Source organism: Carettochelys insculpta, chromosome 4 (assembly GCF_033958435.1).
Source record: "Carettochelys insculpta isolate YL-2023 chromosome 4, ASM3395843v1, whole genome shotgun sequence".
Lineage (NCBI taxonomy): Eukaryota > Metazoa > Chordata > Testudines > Carettochelyidae > Carettochelys > Carettochelys insculpta.
Window position 1 is genome coordinate 89,567,386 of NC_134140.1, and position 18,329 is coordinate 89,585,714.

The following is an 18,329-nucleotide window of genomic DNA, read 5'->3' on the forward strand; positions in this document are numbered from 1 at the left end:
CAGTCCCGTGAGTGCTGACGGTGATTGGCTTAGCCAGCACGCGCTGGGCTCTGTCCGCCGCGGACTGAGCCGTGATTGGCTCGGGCAGGGTGCAGCCAGCCACTGGGTCAGGCCGGGATCATGTCGCTTGGTCTGTTCAGAGCGTGCGCAGACTGGCCCGGTTGCGCGGCAACACTTGCGCTTCAGAGCCTGCATCCCTTAGAGCGTAGTAGCGCATGCGCAGTTCAACGCGGGTGATGCGCTGCTAGACGCCGCTTGGCTTTACTGGAGAGAAGGGGACGGGACCTTCTGTTTTTGCCGGTGGGTGTTCTCCGAAGCCTAAACATTTCCCGGCTCCGCCGCGCGGGCTGCCTCCGGTCCTACTCGTTGTGTAATGGCGTGGGGCTCTGATCATCCCCGCGCGAGACCAGCATGCGGCTCTGCGCGGTTTCATTTCGCACTGCGCGGGCGAGTGGCGACCCTCGGGCAGCTGATCCCTCGGTCACCCATTAGTGGGCGGCCTGAGCTCTGTAGGCGCCTGGGAGCGGGGCGGCCCTCAGGCGGGCGCTGAGCGGAGGAAGGTGGAAGTGGAGGCCGGGAGCCTTCGGCACGCGGGTGAGGCCGTTATTTTACCGTTAGAATGTCAGGGGCATGAGGATTCCAAGCACCAGCTGTGAGCGCTGCGCTTTCCCTATTGGACACGCGCCTGGCGGGGTTCCCCGTTCCTGCCCGCGCGCCGGGAGCGCGCTAAGCCTTGGGCCCCCTCCCTTCAGTGTAGTGAGTCTAGCCTGATATCTGCCTTCATTTCCAGGGCGGAGCAGAAGGCTCACGGGCAGCACCTGCCCGCCTCTGCCGAATGCTGCTCTGGGACCAGCGGGAAAGAACAACAGCAGTTAGCTCCGTAGGGGCGTGGGGGATGGACACCCGACGCGTTACAGCTAGGGCGGGTATAAATACAAGCAGGCGCCCTAAGTATCTGCGTGACAGGGAACTTTGCAGCTACTTGTAGCTGAGCTGCCTGGCCTGTTTCGGTTGGTTGGGGGTTAGTCAGACTCAGGCTTTAGGTGCTCTTGTTCATGTGCTGCTGTCAGCTTCTTGGGGGAAGGAGGAGGTGGGTTACACTGCCTAGGGACTTGCTGTGCTTAAAGACACTCTGATGGGCATTTGTCAAAATGTAAGTTCAGGACTGTGGGGTGTGCTATTTGGTTATTTCTTTATCCCAAATGTGTGCTTGCCTTTATCTGCAAGTTGCTTTAAAACCCAGGTATCTATCTAGAATATATCTTTAATGTCTCACATATTCACTGTGTACATATTAGTACTAAATCTGTTCTTGTTATGGGAGGGCTTCTTCAGTGTAATATACAGCGCTGAGTCCCAAAAATGTTAAGTGGGGGATGTTTTAGTCGCTGTCCTGTTATCCTGGGTATCCTAAATATTATGCTGCTTCTGTCTCAGAGCCCAGATGCCACCAGTCTGCATACAAGCATGTGGCTCTGAGTGTCTGTGCATTGTGGAGCACTGACAACAGCAGCCTGCCTACAACACAGGCTGACCCTGGCCGTCACCAGCCTTACTACTTGCAGGATGACACCACTACACTCCCCAGTCCTGAATTTCCCAAAGACTGTCTGCTGTGAGAGTCCAGGCCTTGTCCTGCAACAGTCAGGGAATTAAGGTCTGTGCCTTCTTTAAGGAGACAAAAACACAGCTTATTGCTTTAGCTGGGGCTAACAACACAGCACTGTGTTATTTAGTTTGTAGTAAAAAAAATGAAAAGTTTCTTGGTACCACATCAAGCAGTTTGAAGGTGAAAGAGACTACAAACAAAAGTTTTTAAATAGGTCTTGGTTGCTCATTGCATCAGAACACAATTTTAGCTCAAGGTAGCTTTCTCACTAGTTCTTTGCATGGCATGTCTGATGCAACACTGGTCAAGACCCAGCACGTGGGGTGTAATGTTCTTGGTTTCTTTTTCTCCTGAAGTGTGAGATGTGCTATAGGGCCTAAAATATCCATTGCTGTACTAAATATGCCTCTTGTATTACAGGCAATGAGTGTAGAGAAACTTTTTGGGTCTAATGGGACTCTTGACATGTCTCAAGTTCTTCAGTATCTTTAATTCTGTACTCCTGGTCAATAATTCATTCACCCTTTGAAAGGTTTTCTGTGCTCCTAAATGATGGCCAAAAGAATAATTTTGTTAACACAGACGCTTGTAAGGATTCCTGAGGCTTTTATCTTTCTTTGTGGAGCTTCTCTATCTGATCTCCCTTTCTCTTCAAAACAAAACAAAACAAAACAAAAAATCTTCCACTATTTTTCCTTACCACTTGTGGAGATGCTTTAGTATGGGGTCTATTGAGCTGCAAAAACCTGGCAGCTGGTAGAGTTTCTTCATTTACAGGGGGTTACTTCTACCTTGTCCTTTAACTGTGTATACGTGCTGCTATTCTTTTCTGTTCAAGAACTAGCTTTGTCTCCTCCCACACCTGAAAAAGCATGTGGCTTTCTCCTGAGCTGGGGCTGTGCCATCCATCCACAGGAGCTGCTTTAGCTGCACAGTTTTCTCCTGAAATGACGGAACAATGTTCCTTTTTGCTGTAAATAAGTGTATTAATTTCAGGTGTAGACCAAGTACCATTGTTCACAAGAATTGCTGTTGGACTACTAACCAGCACACCAACTTTCTGAGTTCCATGCAAATCTTCCCACTCTACATGTATTTTAGATAAAGATAAAGCAAATTTGTGTCACCCCAATGCTAGGAGGTGTGCATGCTCCTGAGGGAGAGTGTCTATTTAACCATACTTACCCTGACCAGAAAAATCTGGTATGTCTCCAGCAAATGTTTATTGTTAGTTTTTTAAGCTGCCAAAGTAACCGTATTAACTTCCAGTGCATCTGACCTCACAAAACTATTCAGGGGATTTTTAGATTATCTCTAGACTGCAGGCTTCTGTCAACAAAAGTTTTGTTGGCAGAGCACGTGCCTGAACTTCGGGTCTCTCGGTAGAGAGTTGCCAGTGGGAGTGTTCTATGGACATCCCTGTACACCTTATTCCTTGAGGAAGAGGGGATGTCTTGACAGAGGTTTTTTTTCTGACATTTGGCACTGTGTGGATGGGCCAAATGTTGGAAAAGCGTCTCTCGACAGAGCTGTCAGCTATCTCGATGCAGCCTTAGATACCTCTTGGGGTCCTGTTTTAAGGACATGTACGTTAACTTGATCTGGATGGGATGTGGACTTAGTTTATTCCAGTTTAGGGAAATTATTTCACGGGCACTTGGTGAAATCACATGTGAAACATCTTCTTTTACTGTTCTGTATCTGGGGTCTGCCAGTGAGATTCCTAAGGGAGGATTCATGCTGGGGAGGAGAATGCCAGGGTTCCCAACTGTCCTCTCTTTCCACAGAAACAAAATGGACCTCCTTAACACTGCCCATCCCTTTGTGGCTCTTGCTCACTGAACATGTTGTTTTTTTAGAGAGGTCAGTCAGATCTGTGGCTTTTTTAGATTTTTATTTTTTGCACCTAAGCAGATCCTGAAACATACATTCCAAAAAATCCCTGGACACTCAAAGGTGTTCATAATTCTTTCCTCTTCTTCTTTGACCCATTTTTCATCAAATCATAGTTTATACATATGTGTTCTAATTTTGTGTTTTCTTAATTTTATTCTGTGCACCTCAGGAATAATCCAGTAAGTAAGGAGTGAACCTGTGCAATACAACATCTTTTAAATAGATTGTATTTCAAAACTTGTTGAATTTGTTTTATTAAATACACTTAAAGATTTTTGCAAGAGCTTATTTATCAAAATTGAGCCATTCTTTCCCTCTGGAACATTATAAATGCATAGGTCCATCACTATTAGCCTGTGCTCTGGCTGTCCTTAAACCTCTGGCTGCCAAAAGATGGGACTGAGTGACAGGGGATGGGTTCCCTGTCATTGCCTTTGTCTGTTCATTCTTTCCGTTGCATTTGGCACTGTAAGATAAGATAGTGGGCTAAACAGATTATTAGTCTGGCCCAATATAGCCATTTTTAGACACCTCACACAATATTTGAAAAACGATTGACATATTCTTCAATACGTTCTTGTTTATATGTAGAACACAGTTTATCTCAAATGAATATTTCTTGGGCAGAGAGTGTTTGTGGGCTGTGGAATCTGTGTATGATTTCTCCATGGTGGTGAATTATACAGCCTCTCTCTTTTTTCGGGGGGATTTCTTCTCTTCCAGCTTACTGGCTTATTCTTTTTCTGCCTCTCAGCTTTCAGTGTGCTGCTTCTGCTTCTTTGCTTCCTTCTACTGATTGTGTAAAAATTTAAATGACTTATTTGACCTAAACCCTTGTACTCCAGGTGGAACATGGGTCATCTGCAAGTCTCCTCCACTTCACTCTGTCTCGGGACAAAACTTCTAGCTGACCCTAGGAATAGCTCCATTGTCCTTCAATCTCAGATATTTTCCACGTTCTCTGAGGTCTTCCTCTTTTTCATTTTCATTGTGGGTTCCATTTGAGAGCTGGACAGACTATGCTGGATGATGGTTTTCTGAGAGTGTGCCCTGGCCTTCCCCACTTCCTTCTCTTGATTTCAATGTCAAGCGGGTCTTGTCCTGGTCAGTTCTAAAGCTCCTCATCTGTGACCAAGTCTTGCCATTTCGTGCAAAGAATATACCTCAGGCATCTGTTTATGTGTCACGGTAGCTTGTGATTTTGAAGACTGTGTGTAGTATACCGGGTGTCAGATCCATACAAGAGCATACTCTTTACATTTGTTGAAGATCTGCAGTTTTGTCTTTACAGATATTGTGATCTCCATGTGGGAGGAAGAGTCTTAAATGTAGCTGTTGCTTTCCCAATTCTGGCATTGATATCATTGTCAGCCTGTTCCTCCATCTCTACCCAAAATACTCCCCAACTACATGAACTGCCCCACATCTTCCAGGTCATCCCCCTCAGTGTGAGGGTGGAATTGTTGGACTGGTTGATCCATAACGTGCCCTTAAACACATAACAGCTCTTCAGTAAAGACAGTGGTAGTCTCCACTTCTCTGTGATGGCATTCAGTTGCCTCAGTCATGAAACAGAATAATAGGGTTGGAAGAGAACTTGTGAGGTCATCAAGTCCAACCCGCTTCTCAAAGCAGGGTCAATCCCAACTAAGACATCCCAGTCAGGGCTTTGTCAAGCTGGGACTTAAAAACTGCTGGGGTGGAGATTCCACCACCTGTCTAGGTAACCTATTACAGTGCTTCACCACTCTTCTAATGAAATAGCTTTTTCCTAATATTCAGCCTAGATCTCTCCCACTGCAGCTGGAGACCACTGCACCTCATTCTGTCATCTGTCACCACAGAAAACAGCCTTTCTCTATCCTATTTGTAATCTCCTGTCAGGTAGTTGTAGAGACTGTCAAATCCCCCTTCACTCTTTTCTTCTGTAGACTAAATAAGCCTAACTCCCTCAGCCTCTCCTCATAAGTCATGTGTTCCAGCCCCCTAACCATTTTTGTTGCCCTCCACTGGACTCTCTCCAATGCATCCACATCCTTTTTGTAATGGATGTTGGGGGGGGGAGGGCCAGAATTGGACACAATATTCCAGATGTGGCCTTGCTAGTGTCGAGTAAAGGGGAATAGTCACTTCCTTAGATCTGATGGAAATGCTCCTATTTATGCAGCCCAATATGCCATTAGCCTTCTTGACTACAAGGACACACTCTTGGCTCATATCCAGCCCAGGTCCTTTTCTGCAGAATTGCTGCTTAGCCAGTCAATCCCCCACCTGTAGCAGTGTTTGGGATTCTTATGTCCTAAGTTCAGGACTCTGCACTTGTCCTTGTTAAACATCATCAGATTTCTCTTGGCCCAGTCTTCCAATCTGTTAGGTCACTCTGGACCTTCTCCCTACCCTTCAGCATATCTACCTCTCCCCCTAGCTTAGTGTCATTTGTGAACTTGCTGAGGTTCATCCCCTTATCCAGGTCATTTAATGAAAATGTTGAACAAAAGGGGACCCAGACTGACCGCTGATCACCAACCAGATACTAAGCTATTGATCACAACCCATTGAGCCCGAGATGTAACCAGCTTTGTATCCTCCATATAATCCATTTATTTAATCCACTTGTTTAACTTGCTAGCTAGAATACTGCGTGAGACTACATCAAAAACTTTGCTAAAGTCAAGGTATATCACATTCACTTACTTCATTGCTGAAGGCAATCAGTTTGACCAGGCATGATTTGCCTTTGAATCCAAGTTAACTATTCACTTTCCCCTCTTCCAAGTGCTTCAAAATGGATTACTTGAGGGTCCCTTCCATATTTTTTCCAGGGACAGAGGTGAGGCTGGCAGTTCTGTAGTTCCCCAGATCTTCCTCCTTTCCTTTTTTTGACGATAAGCACTACATTTGCCTTTTTCCAGTCATCCTAAACCTCCCCCAACCATCAAAAGCTCATCTCAGATACTTGCCAGGCTAACTCCCTCTGTTAGCGGCTCTGTTTACAGCTCACTCTATTCCGTCTGGCTGCTGGTTTTACACGGTTGAAGCAGGTTACCAGATCATATTTTCCTTTCGTTGAGTCCTCTACTCATTTGCTACAAACCTTCCAACTTCTGTGACAGATAAGATGGATGGTTGGGGGTGAGTATTTACAAACAGCAGCCTCATTCAGTGTGTAATCTTGAATCATTCTCTAGGTACTGATTGAGGCAGGGATTCTGTAGGAAGATAGCCTTTACACAATACATGTGCACTAAGGGGATGGATTAAGGTTGCACGGGGGGGCTGGGGGAAGATATTACTTCTTCCAACAGCTATCAAATACTATGATGGTCCTCAGTCATGTTACCTAACCACAAGAATGTTTGTCATCCTCAGTCCAGAGGCCAAGGATTGAACTAGTGTGGAAAATAAAATACTCTTGTCCGAGGAAGAACTTACTTCTGTGTTTAGGGTTCACCTGTGCAGGTTGGACAACATGGGGGAACATCTGGTGCCTATGCTGTCCTCAAAATAAGCCTTCAGTCTGCTCACATTCCTTTAATGTGCAATACATTCACTACACATGATTTTGTAACTTTCCAAATAACCATCTCTTTAATGCATGCTTTCCTGGTTTGAGTGTTTGGAAAAAAGACCACCTTGTGCATTTTGTCCTTTCTCAAGTTGAAAAGAGGTAAGCCCACTCTTAATACTTAATCATAAATGTGTTGGATCGCTAATCCCTGACTGATCCTACATTTCAGTTAATTGGATCTTTCAGCAAAGGTTTAAACAGCATTTTTGTTATTCCCAAATTACTATTACTCCTGACAATCTAAATTTTTCAGGGACAGTCCTCTCCTTTATTCCAGGTTGTGTCAAGTGATCATAGTAGTTATTTTTTTGCTGTATGTTTTTTATATATTGCTAGTCTTTTTTTTACAGTGGTCTCCATTTGGAGGGAAAAATAAATCCAAAATAGTCTCGTATTTTAGTAAAGTTAAGAAATAGTAAAAGTAATAATTATGGAATAATAGTGGAAATTGCTATAATGTAGATCAGAATTTTTCTGGTGCAGGGATCATCTTTGTATGTGTCTATATAGTGCTTACAATGGGACCTGGATTCTGTCTGCTGCTTCTGTAACTTCTGATGATACATTAGCACATCTGACACAATATTGAAGTGGTGTTTCTGAATAAATAACATTTAAATCTGCTCCAAAACCTTCCTGGTCTGAGAAATGTTGCATTACAATAGTGCCTAAAGGGCCCAGCCAAGACTGGAGCCACAGGGGGTTTGGCACTCTACAATTACACAGTAAGATACAATCTTTACTGCAAATTGTTTACTGTTTAAAGAGAAAAGAGGGAAAACTAGCATGGACAAGTGAAGTGACTTGCTCAATGTCACACTGCAAATCAGTGTCAAAGTAATAGACATCCAGGGTGAAATCCAGGCCTTATTGAAATAGTTTCTTTTCGGTCAAATCTACAACACCGGTGGCTTTATTCTTTGGTGGAACAACTGAGCCTTAACCTCTCTTCCTTGGTAGGCTTCTTCAAGTGAACATTACTTTACTTTGAAAAGCAAAGCCATGCCACCACTTGCACAGACTGAAACTCTCTCATCTGGCACCATCCCTGGTCCGGCAGGACCTTAGGTGTTGCTGGACCAAAAAGCGCCTGGAGAGAGAGCTCCATCCGCATGGGTGTAATGGAGATCTGATACTGGCAGGGAGCCCTGGTGGCAGACAGCTCTGGGGAGGCCCATGGGCAGCCCTTGAGTGGGGGTCTGGGTCAGGGAGCCCCACTGCAGGGACCCTGGCTGGGACTGGGGAGCCCAGCTGGGGCAGGGACCCCCCCCCACAGGCAGCCTTGGGGCAGGAAACTGGCGGCAGGCAGGAAAGGAGCCTGGCCCTTAGCCTGCCCTGCTGCACCTCCCCCCACCCAGGGCAGCCAGGAGGCCTTACCTCTCCAGTCTGGCAAATCCCCTCCTTTAAGATCACTTCGGTCCTGAGGGTGCTGGATGAAGGAGGTACAACCTGTACTAATGGTCTAGAAAGCCCTTTTGAGGGGAAAGGAAAGTGTTTTCTTGACAACTAGCAATCAGTATAACATTCTTTTACCTGCCTCTAATGAACAATAGTATATTGGGGGTGGTGACCTGCTGTGAAAGTTTTGGCTTTATGGGTTGGGTTTCATTTTAATATCTTTGTCTCTGAAACTCTCTTTTCATCTTGATATCATTGGGAAGCCTGGAATTGATGTTTGCTATAACCAGCAATTCCAAGTAAAATTTTCTCAAATATTCCTTCTCTGATCTTGCCCCTGCTTTTCTTTATTTCTCACAGTAAGCTTGAACACCTTGCATTTAAAAACTCTGCATAAATGTGCTCCTTCTTTCCTATCCAGCCTTCTCTCTCATTCACTTAATTCCACCAAAGATACTAACTCTGATATTCTGTTTTAGTCTTCAAACATGTTCACACTCAGTTGTTTTCTATATTCTTCCCTTAGATGTAGAATGTTATTTCTGAGCTGGATGCAGATTTTCTCCAATTCCTCCCAGAGAGGAGCTGATTAAATCACCTAGTTTGCTTTGTGTAAGGGATTTTTTTATATTCCTTGTATTCAAATAGTCATGCTGAGTAATTGCGTAATCATATTGATTATGAGTCTGTTCTTCCTCTCTTCCCTATGCTTCTTTCTGGCATATTCCCTTTTGACTGTCACACTAGTTTGTAACTCATTCCAGAAATGGTTATGTCTCTTTCTGTGAGATGCAAACATTTTATTCTTTGCTCTATAATAACCTTAGGAAAAAAGATTACGAGTGTAGTAACAAAGGGCAGGGGGGTGGCACATGCAGCAATTCATTGTTGCATGTGGAAAGGACAGGCTGCTGGATAATTAGCGTTGGGGATATATCACTTTTCATTTTCTTAGAAGGAACCTTTTGCTTGCAGTGATGATGACGAACTCTCATAAAGCATATGGGAATTTCCCAGCATCTTTGGTGGTGGGACTGTCAGTCCCCCTGTGGAATCAGCGGGAACAAAATATAATCTTAAGAAAGTTCTGCCATTGCTCTTTTGAAAGCTTTTTCTCCTGCTTTTCTGGCCCATTTAAATCTTACCTGTACTACTCACTCCACAACACTTAATATTTGGTGCAGACAGAAAGCACTTAACCTATAGAAATTACAAAGAAAATAATTTCATATTTAATTTTGAGTAAGACTATTAGAATTTTTTCCAAAAGTCCTTGATCTCAGGTTCTTCAGGCAGGAGACTCAATGTTGCAATGTGGTTGACAGGAATACAGACATGTAGGTAAAATCTTCTGAAAAATCCAAAACTGTCCCCTAGATTTTATAAATGCGCTTGTAAACTCAACTGGCATTGCTCTGGTCCTTAAGTCAATGGCATGGGTATTTTTAAATAAAAGGAAAATGTACAAGCTTTATTTAAATTATACCTTTCAAAAACATGCAGCCCCTGCACCCCTAATTCTCTGCTGTGAGCCCCTCCACACCCAGTCCCTTGCTTGGCCTTCTGCTCTCCTCTACACACGCCCCTGCTGAACCCCCTGCCTTGAGCCGCTCCTTGGCCCCAACTTTGTGCTGCTCTCCTTTCTGTCCCTGTGAGGCAACAAAAGCAAAGAGCACAAGTCACCTGCCCTCTGCCCTCCCCAGCCAGAGCAAGGAATGCAGCCAATTGTGCACTAATCCTTTGCTGCCTGACAGTGAGAGAGGGGAACAACAAGCAGTAAGTCTTGGGGGTGGTGGAGTGTCAACCCGCCTCCCATCCCCGGCACAACCAAACCCTTACAATATAAGCTGCTGTTACAGTGGTCTGGATCATTTGGTAAGCTGGAGGCAGGCTGCTGATATGCATTTTAATATGGCCAAATGTAAAGTCATTCCTCAAGAAACAAAGAGTATGCGCCTTACTTTCAGGAGCAGGAGCCAGAGGAATCTTGTCTTATGGGAAGCAATGGCTTTGATAAAGACTTTGGGGTCATAAAGGATAATCGGTTGAACTTGTGTGTCATGCTGTGACGAGAAGGATAATGAGAATAGGGATAGATTATTTAGCACTAGGTGTGGCTGCTATTGCAATACTGTGTTTGCAACTCAAGAAGGATTTTTTGATGAATTGGAATGAACTCAGAAAGCAGCATGTAGTGAGATGCAGTGGCCTTCGCCTGCCTCTGAGGTAGAGGAAGCATCTTGGAGACCTTGGTGGGCGGGCCCAGAACACCTGTGCCCTGCCTCGCAGCAAGCAGTACCTGGGACCGGTCGAATAGAGGGGTCTGGCTGGGCTCTTGAAAGTGGGAGCCAAAGGGCCATGCCAGGCTGCTCGACTGGCCAGATGGACCAACCAGCTGCACCCGACTGGGTGCTGAGAGACCAGTTGACATGGTCCCTTCAGGGGGCTTTTCCCAGTGAGGTGAAGAGGCAGCCCCCACAGTCATATGTTGATGGGTGGAGGTTGTAGGTGAGGGACCAGTTGACATGCCCGCTTCAGGGGCTTTTTGTCAGCCCCCGGCACATGTTGGCCCACCAAAAACATAGCAAAGACCAAGCTCCCCAGCTCATGTTGCCTATGAATGGCGCTCTAGGCTCCCTGGTGACAGACAGCCTCCAAAAATCTTTGCCACGGGGGGAGACTTCCCCCTGGTGACAGTCAACCCCCCAAAATATTTACTGCCTTTGGAGCCTTCATTACACACAAGCCAGGACATGGTACTGTCTGGAAGAATGGTCTGCACTGCACCTCAAGCACATGCTTTTATTGGCTCAGGGGCTAGCCATGCGATGTGGTTGGGCAGGGGATAGACCTCCCACTGTATGGTGCCTGTGGGAGCTGGGGGCTGCCCCTGTACAAATTTTAACCCCAGAAGAGTTTCTTAGCCTCTCATACAAGCATGACTCTCACAGTCTGGCTGCTGTGTGGTGGGGCAGGGGCTGGCACCAGTGCTGGGGGAAAAAAAATATCTCTGCCTCTCGTGCTATATCCTCTGCAGGGATGAAGCTGATACCCTGTGCTGGGGCTATGTTTTCATGGCTAGATGTGATCTCCATGCTGATTATGAGGAAATGAATTCAAAATGGACCCAGGTGCCCACCTCAATCTCTTGGGCTTCCTGGTGCCAAATTCAAATTCATGAGTTTCCTGTTACCTACTTCCTGCACACCTGGGCTACATCTACACGTGCACGCTACATCGAAGTAGCTTATTTCGATGTAGCGACATTGAAATAGTCTGTTTCGATGAATAACGTCTACATGTCCTCCAGGGCTGGCAACGTCGACGTTCAACTTCGACGTTGGGCAGCACCACATCGAAATAGGCGCTGCGAGGGAATGTCTACACACCAAAGTAGCACACATCGAAATAAGGGTGCCAGGAACAGCTGCAGACAGGGTCACAGGGCGGACTCAACAGCAAGCCGCTCCCTTAAAGGGCCCCTCCCAGACACAGTTGCACTAAACAACACAAGATCCACAGAGCCGACAACTGGTTGCAGACCCTGTGCATGCAGCATGGAGCCCCAGCTGCAGCAGCAGCAGCCAGAAGCCCTGGGCTACGGGCTGCTGCACATGGTGACCGTAGAGCCCTGCAGGGGCTGGAGAGAGAGCGTCTCTCAACCCCCCAGCTGATGGCCGCCATGGAGGACCCTGCTATTTCGATGTTGCAGGACGCGGATCATCTACATGTTCCCTACTTCGACGTTGAACGTCGAAGTAGGGCGCTATTCCCATCCCCTCATGGGGTTAGCGGCTTCGACGTCTCGCCGCCTAATGTCGATTTCAACTTCGAAATAGCGCCCAACACGTGTAGCCGTGACGGGCGCTATTTCGAAGTTGGCGCCGCTACTCTGAAGTCGCGTGCACGTGTAGACGCGGCCCTGGAGAGCAGCAGGGATGGAAGCAGCCAGAGCGGACAACTGGGGGGCATTGTGGAATACATATGAGACACCTCTGGAGGCCAATAAAGTTGATTTTTAATTAAATGCCATTTTCACACTAGCATTAATTCAACCTTTTAAATTGAAACTTGGTGCTATGGTGACTCACATGGTTCGTGTAACAATATTGACCTTAGCGCTCCCTAGAATTGACCTAATGGCATTCACAGTGAAAGCAGTGACATTGTAGAATCAAGCTAACTGCCTTAAAATTGGCTTTACGTGTAGTGTAGACATAGCCTTGGACTTGCCCAGAGGTGATCTGGTGCTGGTTGGTGCTTTGTTGACGCCTGATACATACCATGTAGCCTGGGTCTCATAGAAATTTTGAGCTATCCGGTGCTCACTGAGGCCCCTGCCCCTCAACACATGTCCGGGGTAAGCCTTCACTTCTGCCTGCACCTGGCCTGATGCCATCGCCTGATGCCTTGGGCCCAGCCTGAGTCCTGGCAGTCTGAGATGTCACCATTCTGACTCACCGTGCCAGATGCCTTCATAGCCTCCTACTCCATCCTGCTTGAGGCCAGGCCATTCTCTGTCCATGGCCTCTATTGTAGGCTCCTCTGGTTCTGGATCTTCAGCATATTCTGCCTCTTGCTCTGGTACTTGGCGCTGTGCCTCACCTGTCCTGATGCTGTCTCTTCAGTGCTCACCCTCAGGTTCCAGAATCCACCTGATGCAGCCTGAGCCTCCACCATGTTCCCTTTCAGGGACTCTGTCCTGCACCAATCCAGCTCTTCTTCTTGTCAGGACCCTTGTGGGTTGGACTCTCGATGTCCACCCTCTGTGGTGCCAAAGGCCTCAATTCTTCAGTGTTCCTGCTCTCAATGCAGGTCTCCGTCTTGGCACCGGTCCCCATCTCAGCACTGTCCACGCTGGTCCTGATTTTGATTCTGACACTGCTCTACCTCTTGACACCGGTCAGGTTCTTATATGCTGGTCCCACTCTCCATGCTATGGTACCTCTTAGCACCAATCTCGTTCCCAGTGCCAGTTGACCTCTAATTTTTCCTGTCTTGCTGTGGCTCCACTCTGCTTGACGTCATTCTTCATGACACAGTCTGGTTCTTTGGCACCCTTCACCCTGGCACCATTCTTGCTCACATCTTTGCTTTCGCTTGCCTTGTCAGTCCCACGAGACCATGTGCACCAAGCCAGTCATTGGCTGCTATCCTCTGGTGGCTTGTTAAGGGACGGCTCCTCTGTGGCCTTCCTGTTCCTTCTCAAGCCTCATTCTACAGCTCTCTGATGTCGGACTCCCAAGGCCTGGAACAGCACCCTGCTGCTGCTCAGTGGCCTGCAGCTCTATACCAATACTGGGAGCCCTAGGCATACTATGAATCGACAGGCATGGTGCCCCCATCTGGTTGCATACAACATCTACCTCAAAAGCTTCTGAGGCTGCTGATAGTTGCCTGCCTCAGGGCTTCTGCCACCTTGCTCCTGCGATGACCTGTCTCCCTCCTCCTCTCTCAGAGGATCTTGCACTGGTGGTGCCCCCCCTTGGCATCCTCCACCTCCTCCACAGATGAAGATGTAGCAGGTGCATCAGCCGTGGGTGCCTGACCCACTCCAGGAGCTGCTTTGCTGTGGGGTCACCAGCCTTAATCTTCCAATAGAGGAAGTTACTGAGTCTGTTGACCCTTTCTGTGATAGGATGGACATTCTGAGGTCAGCACACGTGGTTCTTCCTTTTAACAAGACTATGATGACTGCTTTCTCTACAATTTGTCATACACTGGCCTCCATCCCCCCGCCTGCCCCTGGCCTGCTTGTGGGGTAGAATGTAAGAACTTTGCACCAGTAAAAGGCTGTGAGTACCTGTATACCCAGCTGCCCCCCGCCCCACTCCTTGGCATTGGATGCTGTAAATGAGAGAACACACCAAGGCCATCTGGCTCCACCCCCTAATTCCAAAGATGCCAGGCACCTGGACCTTTAAGGATGAAAGGTCTATTTGATTGGGGGCGTTATGTTTCAGGTGTCTAACCTAGTGTTTGCCCTGAGCTGCTACAATGCCTGAGCTGCAGCCCTCAAGTTTAAAAAGGCTCTCCCCAAAAATCTCAGGGAGGAGTTCTCTGCCCTTATGCCAGAGGGCAAGATGGTGTCTTGCACTTGCTTGCAGGTGGCCCTCTGTGGGTGACTCTGCAGCCCACTCTATTGCCTTGGGCATAGTTGTGCACCAGGTGGCCTGGCTGGGGCTCTCAGGGCTCCCTCTGGAGGTCTAACAAACCATTCCAGGTCTCCTGTTCCTGCCTCCATAGTCTTGAGGACTCTTGCAGTAACAGGCAGTCCTTAGGCATGTACACACCCACTACATTAGTGGAAGCTCTTTAAGTCGCAGCCCCAGCAGAATCAATGGTAGTTCAAGCCTTACAACTTCATGGGTGTTTGAACTTTTAGGTTGTTACTCCTACCACCAGCTTCCCCCTCAACAGTCTGGGGCTCCCTTCAAACCACTGGTCATTTGCTTTCTTCTCTACCTCTCCTAGCAAATGGCCTTCCTGATGACTATCACCTCTGCCAGAAGGGTATCTGAATTCCAGGCCATCATGCTGAGTCCCTCTATGTGCTGTCCCAAAAGGACAAGGCCCAACTCTGCCCTCACTCAGTGTTCCTGCCTCAGTGGTCTCTGGGTTTCCTGTTAGGCAGGACGCTTTTTTTTTTTTTTTCCTCTTCTGCCTGTGTTCTATCCTAAACTTCATGGCTCCCAGCCGGGAGCAGCAGTTGCACTCCCTTGTTGTGGGATGGACACTTGCCTTCTCTATTGACTGGACTAAGTCCTTGTGTAAGACCAAGCAGTGCTTGAGTGGATGATGGGCCTCCTGGTGTCTTTGCAGAGCATCTTCTCCTGGATCACATCCTGTATATGGGCGTGGTATGACCTCGTGAAAATCTCCCTACCACCAGTGGAGGTGCACTCTACGTGAGCACATGCATCCTTATCTGCCTTCCTGACACATGTTCCTCTCCAGGAGGTCTGTCATGAGATCTGTGTGGTCCTCTGTGCGTACCTTCACTTATCACTATACAAATGTGCAGCAATCCAGACAAGATGTAGCCTTCAGGGGTGCTGTTCTAGAGTCAGCCACATGTTGACTTCGACCCCCATTCCTGGGTTTACCCTGGAAATCGCCTAACTTAAAGAGATATAAGCAAGTCCTCAAAGAAGAAATGAGAACAACAAGAAGTCCTGTGGCACCATATAGACTAACACACATTTTGGAGCATAAGCTTTTGTGGGCAAAGACCCGCTTCATCAGATGAATACAAACTAACATGGCTACCTCTCTGAAGAAGAAATGATTACTCACCATTGTATTTGTTCTTCAAGATGTGTTGCTCGTATCTATTCAAAACCCACCATTTTGTCCCACTGTCAAACTGGGCTGTAAAAAAGGAATTGAGGGGCCCCCAGGTCAGCTGGGTCATATATAGGTGCCATGCCGGGGGGCGCTCCCCAGCCAACCCGGCTGGCTGGTTGCTAGGGAAAACTTTTTGACAGCCGTACACACCTAACTCTGTTAGATATGAGCAAAGCATCCCAAGAGCAACAGTTACAATGGTGAGTAACTTTGTATGTGTGTGTGTGTTTGTTTTATAGTTCTGTTTTTTTCTGATGTAGCAGGTCAAAAGGGAAAGGGTGGTTGTGTGTGTTAAGAATAGAGGCAGACGGTACACTCTTTTGTGAGTAACCCAGCAGGAGTTCAGGATAGCTAAGGTGTGGTATATTGTTGGACATGGGCAATGAAGGCGATATCCCAAAACTAGGCTTAGCAACTGTTGACACAGGTTTTTAAATCTTGCTGAGGCAGTCCAGGGATATTCTCAAACACTAATACACTAGAGTGAAACTCTTTGGGATACCATTTCAGATTTTGGTTGGGGGTGGCAACTGTAACCAGGGTTCCAGAGGTGGTTTGGGCTCTTGAAAACTCTAGTTTTCTGGTGGATTTAGCTATACGCTTGCTTTCAGCCTCTTTCCCCACCCTCCCAAGAGAGACAAATATTCAACCCACTCAGCTCAACTAATATGTCCTAACACAGGGGTCAGCAGCCCCCAGCATGGTTGCCCAGAGTGGCACACAAGCCAGTTTTAATCAGCACGCAGGTGAGCTCAGCCCAACCCCTTCTTCCCCCATGGAGCCAGGAGCTTGCTCAAAGCTATGTGGTTGTTGATTAACAAAAGACCAGCTAATGCTACCAACCACCATCTAAATGGTAAGACTCTGAATCTTTATTTATTAATGAAGCTGTTGCAAGCTGGACTACTAGTGACTTTTAAAAGTATCATCAGCACTCGGACCATACATAGAGGTCAAAGGTCAAATTTCGGCAAGCCATTTTGGAAGGGTTGCTGATCACTGTTCTAACGTCTTGCAGTAAATCAATTAAGGGACCCTGATATGATTTCTTTCTCTGTGGAGTTAATAAGAAAGAATATATATTGAAGTTTTAAACATATCATAACTCTTGGGTTCCATCTCAGTTCTGGGAGGAAAGCAGGGTATAGTAGGTTACAGTACGGGCAGATATTTCCAGGTCCTTTGTCACAACATCAGAATGGCCACACTAGGTCCAGCTAGCCCAGTCTCATATATTCTGATGTCAAATGTTAGGTGCTTCAAAGGGAATGAACACAACAGGTGATCAAGTGATAGATTCCATCACCCATTCACAGTTCCTGGTAAACAGAGTTGAGGGACATGCAAAATGTGGTGTTAGAGCTCTGCCCACGCTGACTAACAGACATTCGAGAGATCTATTCTCCATGCACTTGCTTAGTTCTTTTTTGAATCCTGTTTATAGTCTTGACTTTCACAATATCCTCTGGCAAAGAGTTTCATAGGTTGAATATGAAGAAATACTTTTTGTCTGTTTTTAAATTTGCTGCCTATTAATTTCATTGAGTGGCTCCTAATTCTTGTGTTTATTTGAAGGAGTTAACACTTCCTTATTCAATTTTCCACCTCATTCATGATTTTATAGACCTCTGTCATATCTTCTCCCTTAATCACCTCTTTTCCGAACCGAAATGTTCCTGTCTTTTTACTCTCTCTCCTCATATGGAATGTATCCAATATCCTTAATAATTTCTGTTGCCCTTCTTTGTACTTTTTCCAAATCCACTGCATCTTTTTTGAGATGGGGTGATCAACTCTGCACATACTATTTGATTTGTGGGCATATCATGGATTTATATAGAAGCAATATATTTTCTGTTTTATTATCTATTCCTTTCCAATATTGTTAGTGGGCTTTTTTATATCTTCAGACAACCATCCCAAATTACTCCAAGAGCTCTTTATTGATGGTTTCAACTAATTTACACGTCATCATTTTGTATGTATATTTAGGATTTTTTTAAATTACTCTGCATTTATCAACATTGAATTTCATCTGCCATTGCATTGCCCAGTCTTGTTAAGTCCCTTTATAACTCTTTTAACTCTGCAATGGACCTAACTATGTTGAATAAATTTTATATCATCTGCAAATTTTACCAGCTCGCTGTTTACCCTTTTTTTCCCAGACCATTTACAAATATATTCAACAGCACTAGTCTCAGTATAGACCTATGAGGGACACCACTATTTTCTTCTCTCCATTCTTACTATTTATTACTGCCTTTTGTTCTGTCTTTTGATTAGAGAGTCTGACAATGCTGTTGGGATCATCTAGTGATCCTTAGTTTACTTAAATGACAAGCCTTTTGCTCTCAATCACCGTGCCTCTGTTTGTAAAGAAAATCCCTGCCTCAAAAGCTGTGCTGCTCTGAGTTTCAGAATTCATCAGCTATCCCACTCAGGCTGTGTTGTAGTGAAGAGTTCTCTGGGACTAGGGTGAGTAGACACCTGGTACAAAATTCAAGGAGG

The 18,329-nt window shown here is 46.2% G+C and overlaps 1 protein-coding gene across 3 annotated transcripts in view; it reads left to right on the forward strand.

Moving 5' to 3' along the window:
- The first annotated feature begins 239 nt into the window (after nucleotides 1-239).
- CLGN (calmegin) overlaps nucleotides 240-18,329 on the forward strand; it is a 58,938-nt gene continuing 40,848 nt past the window's right edge. The window contains exon 1 of one of the 3 annotated variants that reach the window (XM_074991919.1): nucleotides 240-300. The gene's annotated coding sequence lies outside the window, so the exon portion shown is untranslated. Of the gene's footprint in view, nucleotides 301-488; nucleotides 595-18,329 lie in introns of those variants that run through there. The other 2 variants (XM_074991920.1, XM_074991918.1) reach the window with 2 other exon arrangements.